Below are 10,711 nucleotides of genomic sequence, written 5' to 3' on the forward strand. Positions count from 1 at the left end.
TAATCAATGATAGTAAAAAGTGTCATGAAGAGAAAATGGATCGCATTCAACGGATACAAATGCTCTAGATATTCAACACATGAACTCTTCCACGTTCCTTCATCAAGAATCTTTTCGAGCATGGCTTCTTGCGTAGAAGATTTCGAGCTTTCATAAATGATTCAAATACTGTAGTCTCGCTGTTTGACCCACCGTTCAAAACGCCTTTTTCTTTAAGCCTGGGTTTGCTTCATTAGAATGCCCTTTCGGGTTTTCATCCTAATCTTTTGTGTTTAATCAAGACGCCCTTTTTGGGTTTTCACCTTGATCCCCCCTTTTTTTTTTAGATGCCCTTTTCGGGTTTTCATCTTGGTTTCCTTTTTTAAGCATAATATTTCTTTACAGCATCTGAATTCACTGGATTCGGTAACTCCTTTCCATCCATTTCAGTGAGAATCAAAGCTCTGCCCTAGAATGCCTTTTTTACGACGTATGGACCTTCCCAATTTGGTGCCCATTTTCCTCGGAAGTCTTTTTGTATTGGGAGAATCTTTCTCAACACGAGTCCTCCTTCATGGAATTCTCTTGGCTGTACTTTCATGGAATTCTCTTGGCTGTACTTTCTTGTCATGGGCTGCGATCATTCTCTTCTGGTACATCTGTCCATGGCAGATTGCCTTCAGACGTTTTTCTTCAATAAGGTTTAACTGGTCATATCGAGCTCGAACTCATTTTGCTTCTTCTAGTTTTGATTCCATTAAGACTCGTAAAAAGGGGATCTCAACTTTGATTGGTAGCACAGCTTCCATTCCATAGACCAGAGAGAAAGGAGTTGCTCCCGTAGATGTCCGCACAGATGTGCGATATGCATACAAAGCAAATGGTAGCTTCTCGTGCCAGTCTTTATATTTCTCGGTCATTTTCCCAATAATCTTCTTAATATTCTTATTGGCCGCTTCAATAGTCCCGTTCATTTTCGGGCGATAGGGTGATGAATTATGATGCTTTATTTGAAATTGCTCACACACTTCCTTCATCATCTTGTTATTCAGATTCATGGCGTTATCTGAAATGATTCTTTCAGGCAAACCATATCGACAAATAATTTCCTTTTTCAAAAACCTACAAACTGCAGTCTTTGTCACATTGGCAAACGAAGCGGCTTCTATTCATTTTGTAAAGTAATCAATGACCACAAAAATGAATCGGTGTCCATTAGAAGCTTTTGGAGAAATTGGCCCTATAACATCCATGCCCCACATAGAAAAAGGCCACGGAGAGGTCATGACATGAAGAGGTGAAGGGGCTACATGAATCTTATCGCCATAAATTTGACATTTGTGGCATTTTCTTGCAAAACTAATGCAGTCGCTTTCCATCGTCAACCAGTAATAACCGAGTCTCATAATCTTCCTAGCCATAGTGAAACCATTGGCATGTGTCCCACAGATTCCCTCATGGACATCTTCAAGTATTTTTCTGGCTTCAACAGCATCCACGCATCTCAAGAGCACCTGATCTTTTCCTCTTTTGTACAGGATGTCCCCATCAAGAACAAATCCTGTTGCCATTCTTCTGATTGTTCTTTTGTCGTTCTCATTTACTTACTCGGGATACCTTTAATTCTTGATGTTTTCTAAGATATCATGAAACCATGGCCGTCCATCTGGCTCTTTTTCAATACTGAAACAATGTGCAGGGACTTCATATATGCTCATTTGAAGAGGCATTATTTCTGTTTCTCGGTTTGCTTTAAACATTGAAGCCAAAGTGGCCAGGGCATTAGGTAACTGGTTTTCTTCTCGTGGGAAGTAATTAAAAGTTATTTCTTTGAATTCTTTGATCAGCCCTGCCACTAGATCACTGTATTTAACTACTTTCGAATCTCTCACTTCCCAATCTCCATGGATTTGATAAATCACCAATGCTGAGTCTCCGTATACCTCTAAAGTTTGTATGTTTCATTCAATTGCTGCACGAAGTCCCATGATACAGGACTCATATTCCGCTATGTTATTGGTACAGAAGAAATTCAGCCTGGCAGTGAACGAATAATGGTCCCCTTCTGGTGATACTAAGATTGCTCCAATCCCGTGCCCCAATGCATTCGACGCACCATCAAAGATTATCTTCCATGACTTTTCTTTTGGTGACTCGCATTCTTTTCCCGTGATGCACATCAAGTCTTCATCTGGGAAATCAAATCTCAATGGCTCATATTCCTCTGTTGTTCGAGTTGCTAAGAAGTCAGCTATTGCGCTCCCTTTTATCGACTTTTGGCTCACATAGACGATGTCGTATTCTGATAGTAAGATCTGCCATCATGCCATTCTTCCTGAGAGTGCAGGTGATTCTATCATTTACTTTATTGGGTCCAACTTTGAAATTAGCCATGTCGTATGATACAGCATATACTGCTTGAGTCTCCGAGCTACCCAAACCAGAGCGCAACAGTATTTTTCTATGGACAAATACTTTGCCTCATATTTAGTGAACTTTTTGCTGAGGTAGTAGATCGCCTTTTCTTTCTTTCCTGACTCGTCATGTTGCCCCAGTACGCAACCCATTGAATTCTCGAACACAATCAAATACAAAATCAATGGTCTTCCCGGCATTGGTGGTACTAGCACTGGAGGACTAGACAAATACTGTTTTATCTTGTCAAAAGCCACTTGGCACTCCTCGTTCCATTCTCCGAAATTATGTTTTCGAAGGAGTCAAAAGATTGGGTCGCACCGGTTAGTGAGTTGAGCAATGAACCGAGCGATGTAGTTCAACCTTCCTAAAAATCCTTTGACTTCTTTTTGCGTGCACGGAGGTGGCAACTCTTGAATGGCTTTTATTTTATCTGGATCAACCTCGATACCTCTTTCACTGACAATGAAGCCTAGCAACTTTCCCGAGGTAACCCCAAACGTACATTTGGCTGGATTAAGCTTTAACTGAAACTTTCTCATCCTTTCGAACAACTTCTTCAGGTTCGTTATATGCTCTTCTTCCCCTCGGGATTTAGCAATCATATCGTCAACATAAACCTTTATTTCTTTATGCATCATGTCATGAAATAACGTCACCATAGCCCTCTGATATGTTACCCCAGCATTCTTTAACCCAAATGGCATCACCTTGTAGCAGAATATTCCCCACATTGTTACGAATGTAGTTTTCTCCATATCCTCCGGGGCTATCTTAATCTGATTATACCCCGAGAATCCATCCATGAAAGAAAACAATGAATGTTTTGCTGTGTTATCCACCAACGTGTCAATGTGTGGTAAGGGAAAATTATCTTTAGAACTTGCTCGGTTCAGGTCACGATAATCCACGCACATTCGTACTTTACCGTCTTTCTTTGGTACCGGGACTATGTTAGCCACCCACTCCGGATATTTGGAGGCTTGTAGAAGCCAGCATCAAATTGCTTCTTGACTTCCTCTTTTATTTTCAACAACATCTCAGGTCTAATCCGTCTTAGCTTTTGTTGAATGGGTTTGCATTCTGGCTTCAATGGGAGCTTATGGACCACTACATCTTCATCCAATCCTGGCATATCCTGATATGACAATGCGAATACATCTTTGTACTCGAGGAGCAAAGCAATCAAATTATGCCTGGTACCCCCTGAAATGGAGGTCCCAATCTTCACCTCTTGCTTCCTTTCTTCAGTTCCTAAATTTATTGTTTCAACAGATTCTTGATGAGGCAAAATCTGTTTATCCTCTTGTTCCACCATTCTTAGCAAGTCAGGAGACGAAACATAATCTTCAGCATTTTCTTCGGCTTCGAATTCTCCTAAACAAATAGCCTTCTCAAAATCGATTTCAGGACTCGTAACAGGTTTGTTCATGCCATTGATATCTGAGCACCTGAAAGTCGAATGGAAAAGGAAACTATAGAGGGACATCCCAGTATTGGAACCAACAAACGAAATGTTATGGCATGGTATGAGGCAAATGTACAGATACGCTATGAAATGAGGAGATGATTATGAAATTAGTGATAATGCGAAAGATCGTGACAAAATACATCTTCATTGATATTCATTTAAATGATAAAGAGCGAATGCAAGCTCTTACAAAAGAATTCTATTATATCTAAGGACACAATAGAGGGTTAATGTTTGAGCATTACTCTGAAGACTTATAAGCTACAAGAAGGTCATCGGCAGTCCAATTGTTCAACATGAAACCAGGAGGACAAGGGCGTATCGTTGAAACATCTTTAATTGCCCTACTTCCTTTGTCAATGACATTTATACTGATATTCTGAAGACCCCTTTCAATTAATAACAACGTGCTTTGTATATTATCCTATCCGGGGTATATCATCCCTGCAGATGTAAATGTTTTTGACAAAGGAGGGTACGTTATGGGCTCCCATTCTATTTCTCGGCCCAAAGTTCTCGCAATCCTTCTCTCTTGATCCTTCTTCCACTGTTTTCTTCTTTGACGCACATCTGGTTGGAACCCTAAACTGTATTGAGCTTTGTGATGTATCGGGCTCCTCTTCCTACAGTCAATTTGACACTCATTCTGGTATTTCTCGACAGTTTTGGCGCCAGAATTCTGTTTCCCTCAGCGACAAAAGTGGCATTGACAAATTCAAGGGATCGGAAGGAACATTCTATAGCATCTTTACTCACTTCAATGTATGGTACGTTGGTAGAAATAGATGCTACAATATCTTCTTCTCCCTCGACAGTAACCAAACAGTTATCCATGATAAATTTCACCTTTTGATGGAGGGATGACGGGACCGCTCCAGCGGAATGGATCCAAGGTCTTCTCAAGAGACAATTGTATAATGGTGTAATGTCCATGACTTGAAATTCAACATCGTATATGTAGGGACCCACTTCTAGAGGGATCTCGATTTTTTCCATGACTTCACGTCTTGTTCCATCAAATGCCCTTACTATGAAATGGCAAGGCCTTAGATAGGACAGATCCATCGGAATTCTGGAAAGTGTGGGCAAAGGCATTACGTTGAGTACCGATCCATTATCGATGAGCACGTTCGGTACTATATAGCCCTTACAATGGGTTGTGATATGCAATACTTTCACGGAGCCTGTACCATTGGACGATATTTCATCATCACTAAAAGAAATTAAATTATCCGCATTCAAGTTATTCACCCATCTGTCGAGCTTCTCAACGGATATATTGTTTGCCACGTAAGCTTGATTCAACACTTTCAGTAGAGCGTTCCGGTGTGGTTCTGAATTTAATAGTAGAGATAATACTGAGATTCGTGCTGGCTGCTTACTCAATTGTTCTACCACGTTGTACTCACTATGCTTGATAAATTTTAAGAACTCCTGTGCTTCCTCCTCGTCCACAGGCTTTTTAGCTTCTTGTTCAGGCACAGTTCCATACTCATCTTGGGTTACGTGCATCGGTGCTTTTCCTTTCTGTTTCAAGTCACTGTTCTTCTTCACTGGTTCGACCTCTTTCGAATAACATCTTCCCCTACGAGTGAAATAACCTACTTCCCCAATGCTTCCAGTCATGGCTTTGGTTTTTTCATCTTCAAGTGTGATGATATTGATGTCATATTTCCATGGTACTGCTTTATTGTCCTTGTAGGGGAAAGGAGATGGTACTTCGATTATCATTTTTGGTTTCACCGGCTCCTTCTTCGCTTCATAATAAATTATTAACGGCCGATCGGCACTATACGGGAAACCTGACGATTGATGGTCAGAAGCGCATATTTTTCCTTTATTGGCCTCTTCGCCTTTATAAAAAATCCCAATCTCCTTATTGTCCATCATATTTTACAGTAATCTCCTGAACTCTTCGCAGGATTGAATGTCGTGCCCCTCAATACTATGGAATTCGCAAAAACTTTGATCTTTTGTATTCCTTCCTTCGAATATGCTGTTAAGATGACAGAGCAACCCCTTTTTAGCTAGTACCTCTCAGATTTTCTGCAGAGGTGTTCTTATTTCAGAAACCCATCTTCTACTTTGTCGTTTGTCATCCTCTCCCACTGCGTTCACATTCTCTTCAGCGTGGTTTGGGAATGGGTTCCCGGACGTACCGCCAGTGCCATCAAATCGTAGAATACCGGCGTCGATGAGTCCTTGAACTCTCCTTTTGAAGGTTAGGCAGTTTTTCGTAGAGTGCCCCTGGTTCCCAGCATGGTATGCACAACTGGCATTTGGATCGTACCATTTCGGGTATAGAGGTTTTAGGGGTGCCATGTAATGGGGAGATATTAATTGCTTCTCCAAGAGTTTTGGGTACAGTTCCCCATACGACACAGGAATAGGGGTGAATTGCGGTCTCTCGGGATTGGGCCTTATTGGTCTTGATTCATTTCTGGGTTGGCTTTGAATGGGTAGAGTGTTTTATGGGAATGTAGTGACGGGCCTTTGGTTGTTCATGGCGTATACAGGGTAGGAAGGAGGTGATGCTTGGTAGTAAGGGGTCTGAGGAGGATAATAGAAATTCGGAGGAGGATAATTTAGAGGTCGGGGTGGGTTTGGATATGGATTAGGGGTATAACGGCTTCCCACTCCCACTATATGGGCTTCTGGTTCTTTCTTCTTCATGGGCGCTACCCTTCTTGAACTTTTTTGACCTTCCATTTTACCGCTCTTGACGGCATTCTATATAAGCTCACCGGATATTACAATATCCGCAAAATCCTTCGCGGCACTTTCCACTAGTTTATCATAAAACGACGCCTTTAAAGTGTTGATAAAGAGAACAGTTATCTCTGTTTTTGTTAGTGGGGGTTCCACTTGGGCCGAGACGTCCCTCCATCTCTGCGCATACTGTCTGAAAGTTTTCGATGGCTTTTTCTCCATCATTTGAAAAATCATCCAGTCTGGCACCATATCCGATACATGCTTGTACTGCTCACAGAATGCTGATGCTAAGTCCTTCTAGGATCGGATCTTTTCCCTACTAAGCTGGTTATACCACCAAAGAGTCGATCCTACTAGACTATCTTGAAAGCAATATATGAATAGCTTATCTTCATTCACATAGCCAGTCATCTTCCGGCAGAACATGATGAGATGCGCTTTTAGGCATCTTGTCCCATCATACTTTTCAAAATCAAGCACCTTGAACTTCGGAGGCAACACCAGATCGGGACCAAACTGAGCTCTCTGGCACTCAATGCAGAGAAGGCTTCAGTACCTTCTATCGCTTTGAGTCTTTCTTCCGAACTCCTATACTTATCCTGAACATCATGATCATCCATTTTCAACCTGGCTATTTCTGCTGGATCGTCCAAATCTGGAACGAGTGGATCAGCAGGACTAGCTCCCGGGTTCGATACGAACGCTCCCTGCCCCAGATTAGTAGATGGTACAGGTCGTTGCTCCAGGCCTGTAGGTTCTCCCTGAGGGCGTTCTCTTTGCATTATATGTGCGTAAGGTGGAGTGAATCCTGGGGGATAGAGCTAATCTTGATCGAGGTTAACCCTTGACTGCGGTTCCATGACGTCAGGGTTCATAGGTCATTTTATTTTTACTAGAGCTGACATCATTTCCATTATCTTGGCCATTTGGTCTCTTTGTTCAAGCGATTCTTCTCGAGACCTCACCATTAAGTCTCTTGTCTCTTGCTGCGACTTGGCTAACTGCTCTTGTAATTCCCTCTGAACTCTTTCCATCCTTTCAATTCTTTCATTGAATTCAGCCTCCATTGCCCTAGCTTATCAACGCGTTCTATACGAATGGCATGATTCCAAATTTGAAGTGTTGTGACTGCGAATTATATGATTCTAACCTTAGCGAATGATTATGGGATAGATATATGCAATGAATGAATGAGTGCATAAATGAATGTCAATCATGAAAGATATGCAAGAAATGGGTGTTGATTTCAAGATAGCCCCTATTTAGGCATTTCATTCATCAAAAGAGTTCATTACAAAACATTTTTCCATTTTCGATTCAACCATTACACAAACTTCCTCGATATATCGCCGTATTTCTTTACTCGTGCTAAGAACTCTGATATGTTTGATCTTCGACTTGGAGGGAATTGGCAAATGAGAATTTCAGCTTCTTTCGATAATTGTACCACGTGCATGGCTACCCCACGAACTTCATTGATCAAATAGCTAAGTTGCATTTCTTTTTCTTGGAGGCCCTCTTTGTAAGCACGAACGTCTCTATCATACTGACTATCTTTTTCTTCCAACGCCTTCAAGAGAGTATCTAGCTGTTGTTGACGATCTTACAGTATGTCTTCTAACTCTCGTATCCTCTCTTTTAGTTCTTGACGTTTAGATCGACTAGTCATTACCTCGGCAGACACAGCTTCATATTCGGTGTTCTTCTTCCTTAGCTCCATCATAGCTCGCGCAGCCTTTTCCTCCTCTTTCTTCGCTTTTCCTTTCCAAAATTCCATCCCGCATTTGATGTTGCTAATTTCTTATCCCGCATTTGATGTTGATAATTTCTTCTTTCCATTCTGCCGACAACTTGCCCAGCCCACTATTCTTTATTGTGCATCTTAACTTCTTATTTTCCAGATGAAGGTCTCTTAAGTCATTTCTTACAACTTCAACTTCTTTTTGCACTTTCTCGGTTTTAGACCTTTCAATCTGAACGTCGATCTTCAACTGGTAATTTTTTTCTTGAAGAGTACTGAGGTCCCGAGACATCTTGGCCTTTTCTCGTTCAAATTCTTGTCTTGCCATTTCTAGCTCAGACGGCATTTTCTCCGAGAAAGGATTCTCGACGGTGTAGTTCGTTGACGAGATTTGCTGACTGTTCATTCGTTGCTTTCTCCATATGTCATAATCTTGGGTGAGAGTATCAGCATATAGATCCAATTCTATCAGATGAATTTTCTTCCAAGACTTTGCAGTGTCTCGGACCTTCTTCATATACCCTTCTCCCGCAAAAGCGAACTCGGACCGTGCTAATCCTCTAGTGGCGGGTATGAATTGTCGCGAAGAAAATTGCCTTTGGACTAATAGCGGGGCATATCCAACTCCTCCTCATAACCCGAGTAGTGGTACCCAATCTTGATTTCCAACCTTGTATAATAGAACTGAAGGGCGGATCCACGGTGCTCTCCACATTATATCCTCGGTGCGAAGGTTCTGAAAAACTGAGACCCAATGCTATTCAGTGACTTCCTTTGGCCATTCTTTCTTGAGATAAGCTTCCAACGGGGCAAATTTTTTTGAAAACATATGAAACGGTGTGCACTCTACTTTCCAGAAGTGACTCAAAATCCAGACATTTAGTAACTGAGCGCATCCGATAAAGCGCCCTTTCCCCATTTTCCTACAACTGTTTAAGGATCTGAAGGTCTCGGCTAGGATAGTCGGGACAGGGTTGATTCCTTGTTTTAATTTTTCAAAAAATCCACCACCGCAACTTCTATGTGTCCAAGAACTTTCGGAAAGATGATCAAACCGTAAATGGCCAAAGCAAATAGATTCACTCTTTTCAACATGTCGGGATGGTTCAGAACCAATTCTCGTAGGGAAGACCATGAAATGCAAATGGTTTCATTCTTCTTCTTTATCTATTTTTCGGCCCATGCATCAGTCATGTCTGTCAATCTCACTAATTTTTTCTTGAAGGTCATCGGCTTAGGCTCTTTCATGTATACTTTATAGAATTGCGCATTTTCAACACGAAGCAAAGCAACGTACTCCTCAATAGTCAGAGTCATATCTTCTAGATTGAAAGTAAAACATTGGTAAGCCGGATCCCAAAATCTGACCATGGCTTAGATCAATCGTTCCTCTACGTTGACAGCAATCAAATTGGCTATGTCTCCATATCTCTCGATGAAGATACCCCTAGTGTCCGAGTCCCACTGATTCCAAACCCGGACCAAATCTTCAAGGTTATTCTGGCGAACATTCACAGTTACGTGCTCGGGCAGATTAGCAATACATCCCTCCACTAGACTATCCCCTTTTTCTTTCTGAGTTTTTAGAGACCAGTCCCGAACCACGGCATTCTTCTCGGTTATTTGGATAATTGACTCTTCTATTAGAAACCCCTTTTTTTGGCAACCAATCTCTAGTCAACACCTTCCTAATATGATGCCTATAATGCATGATGCAAAATAAAAACACAGACAAATATCTTGGTTAGTACAACATATATGAATTACGGAAAATCAAAATAGAAAGTGTAAATGTCAAAGAAATAAAAGGGAAGAGGCGTTTCTCCCATATATTTATTTTGGTGACCATTAACGGACGGAGGTTCGACATGGTTTTAGTTAGGTGGCTCGTACGGTTCACTATATGCGGTTTCGGTTCTAGATAGATACTCGAATTGTCCGTACTGTCATCTACTAAGATTAGTACGAAGCCTCGGTCGTAGCCCATCACAGGCTCACGAGTTCAATTCGAGGGATTATATTTACTTATGCCTATGCGGAGGGACAAGTTAACTCACGAAAGCATAAGTCATATGTAACCCGAAAGTATTCACTAGCCTGTGCGGAGGGACGAGTTAACTCACGAAGGCATAGCGTTTACTTTCACTTAAGCGGACGGAGCCCGGGTATAGAGCTCATGTTATGCAAGATGCAAGTACGCGCTGTGTGGGGAGAAACTCACAAACCTTTATGTTTTATTTAAAAATTAAATCAAAACTAAAACCATAAAATTTTAAAGCTTTAAAACAACCAGACAAAACAAGTTAGAAGAATATATACAACACGATGCAAATGCATGATTTTTCAAAAACATAATTTTAGGATCACGACTAAATATTAATTTGAACAAGGAA

At 41.3% G+C, this 10,711-nt stretch overlaps 1 pseudogene; it reads right to left on the bottom strand.

Moving 5' to 3' along the window:
* Positions 1 to 361: 361 nt before the first annotated feature.
* Positions 362 to 7,359, bottom strand: LOC128296601 (uncharacterized; annotated as a pseudogene).
* Between the last annotated feature and the right edge of the window lie 3,352 nt (positions 7,360 to 10,711).

The sequence above is a fragment of the Gossypium arboreum genome, chromosome 8, assembly GCF_025698485.1.
Source record: "Gossypium arboreum isolate Shixiya-1 chromosome 8, ASM2569848v2, whole genome shotgun sequence".
NCBI lineage: Eukaryota > Viridiplantae > Streptophyta > Magnoliopsida > Malvales > Malvaceae > Gossypium > Gossypium arboreum.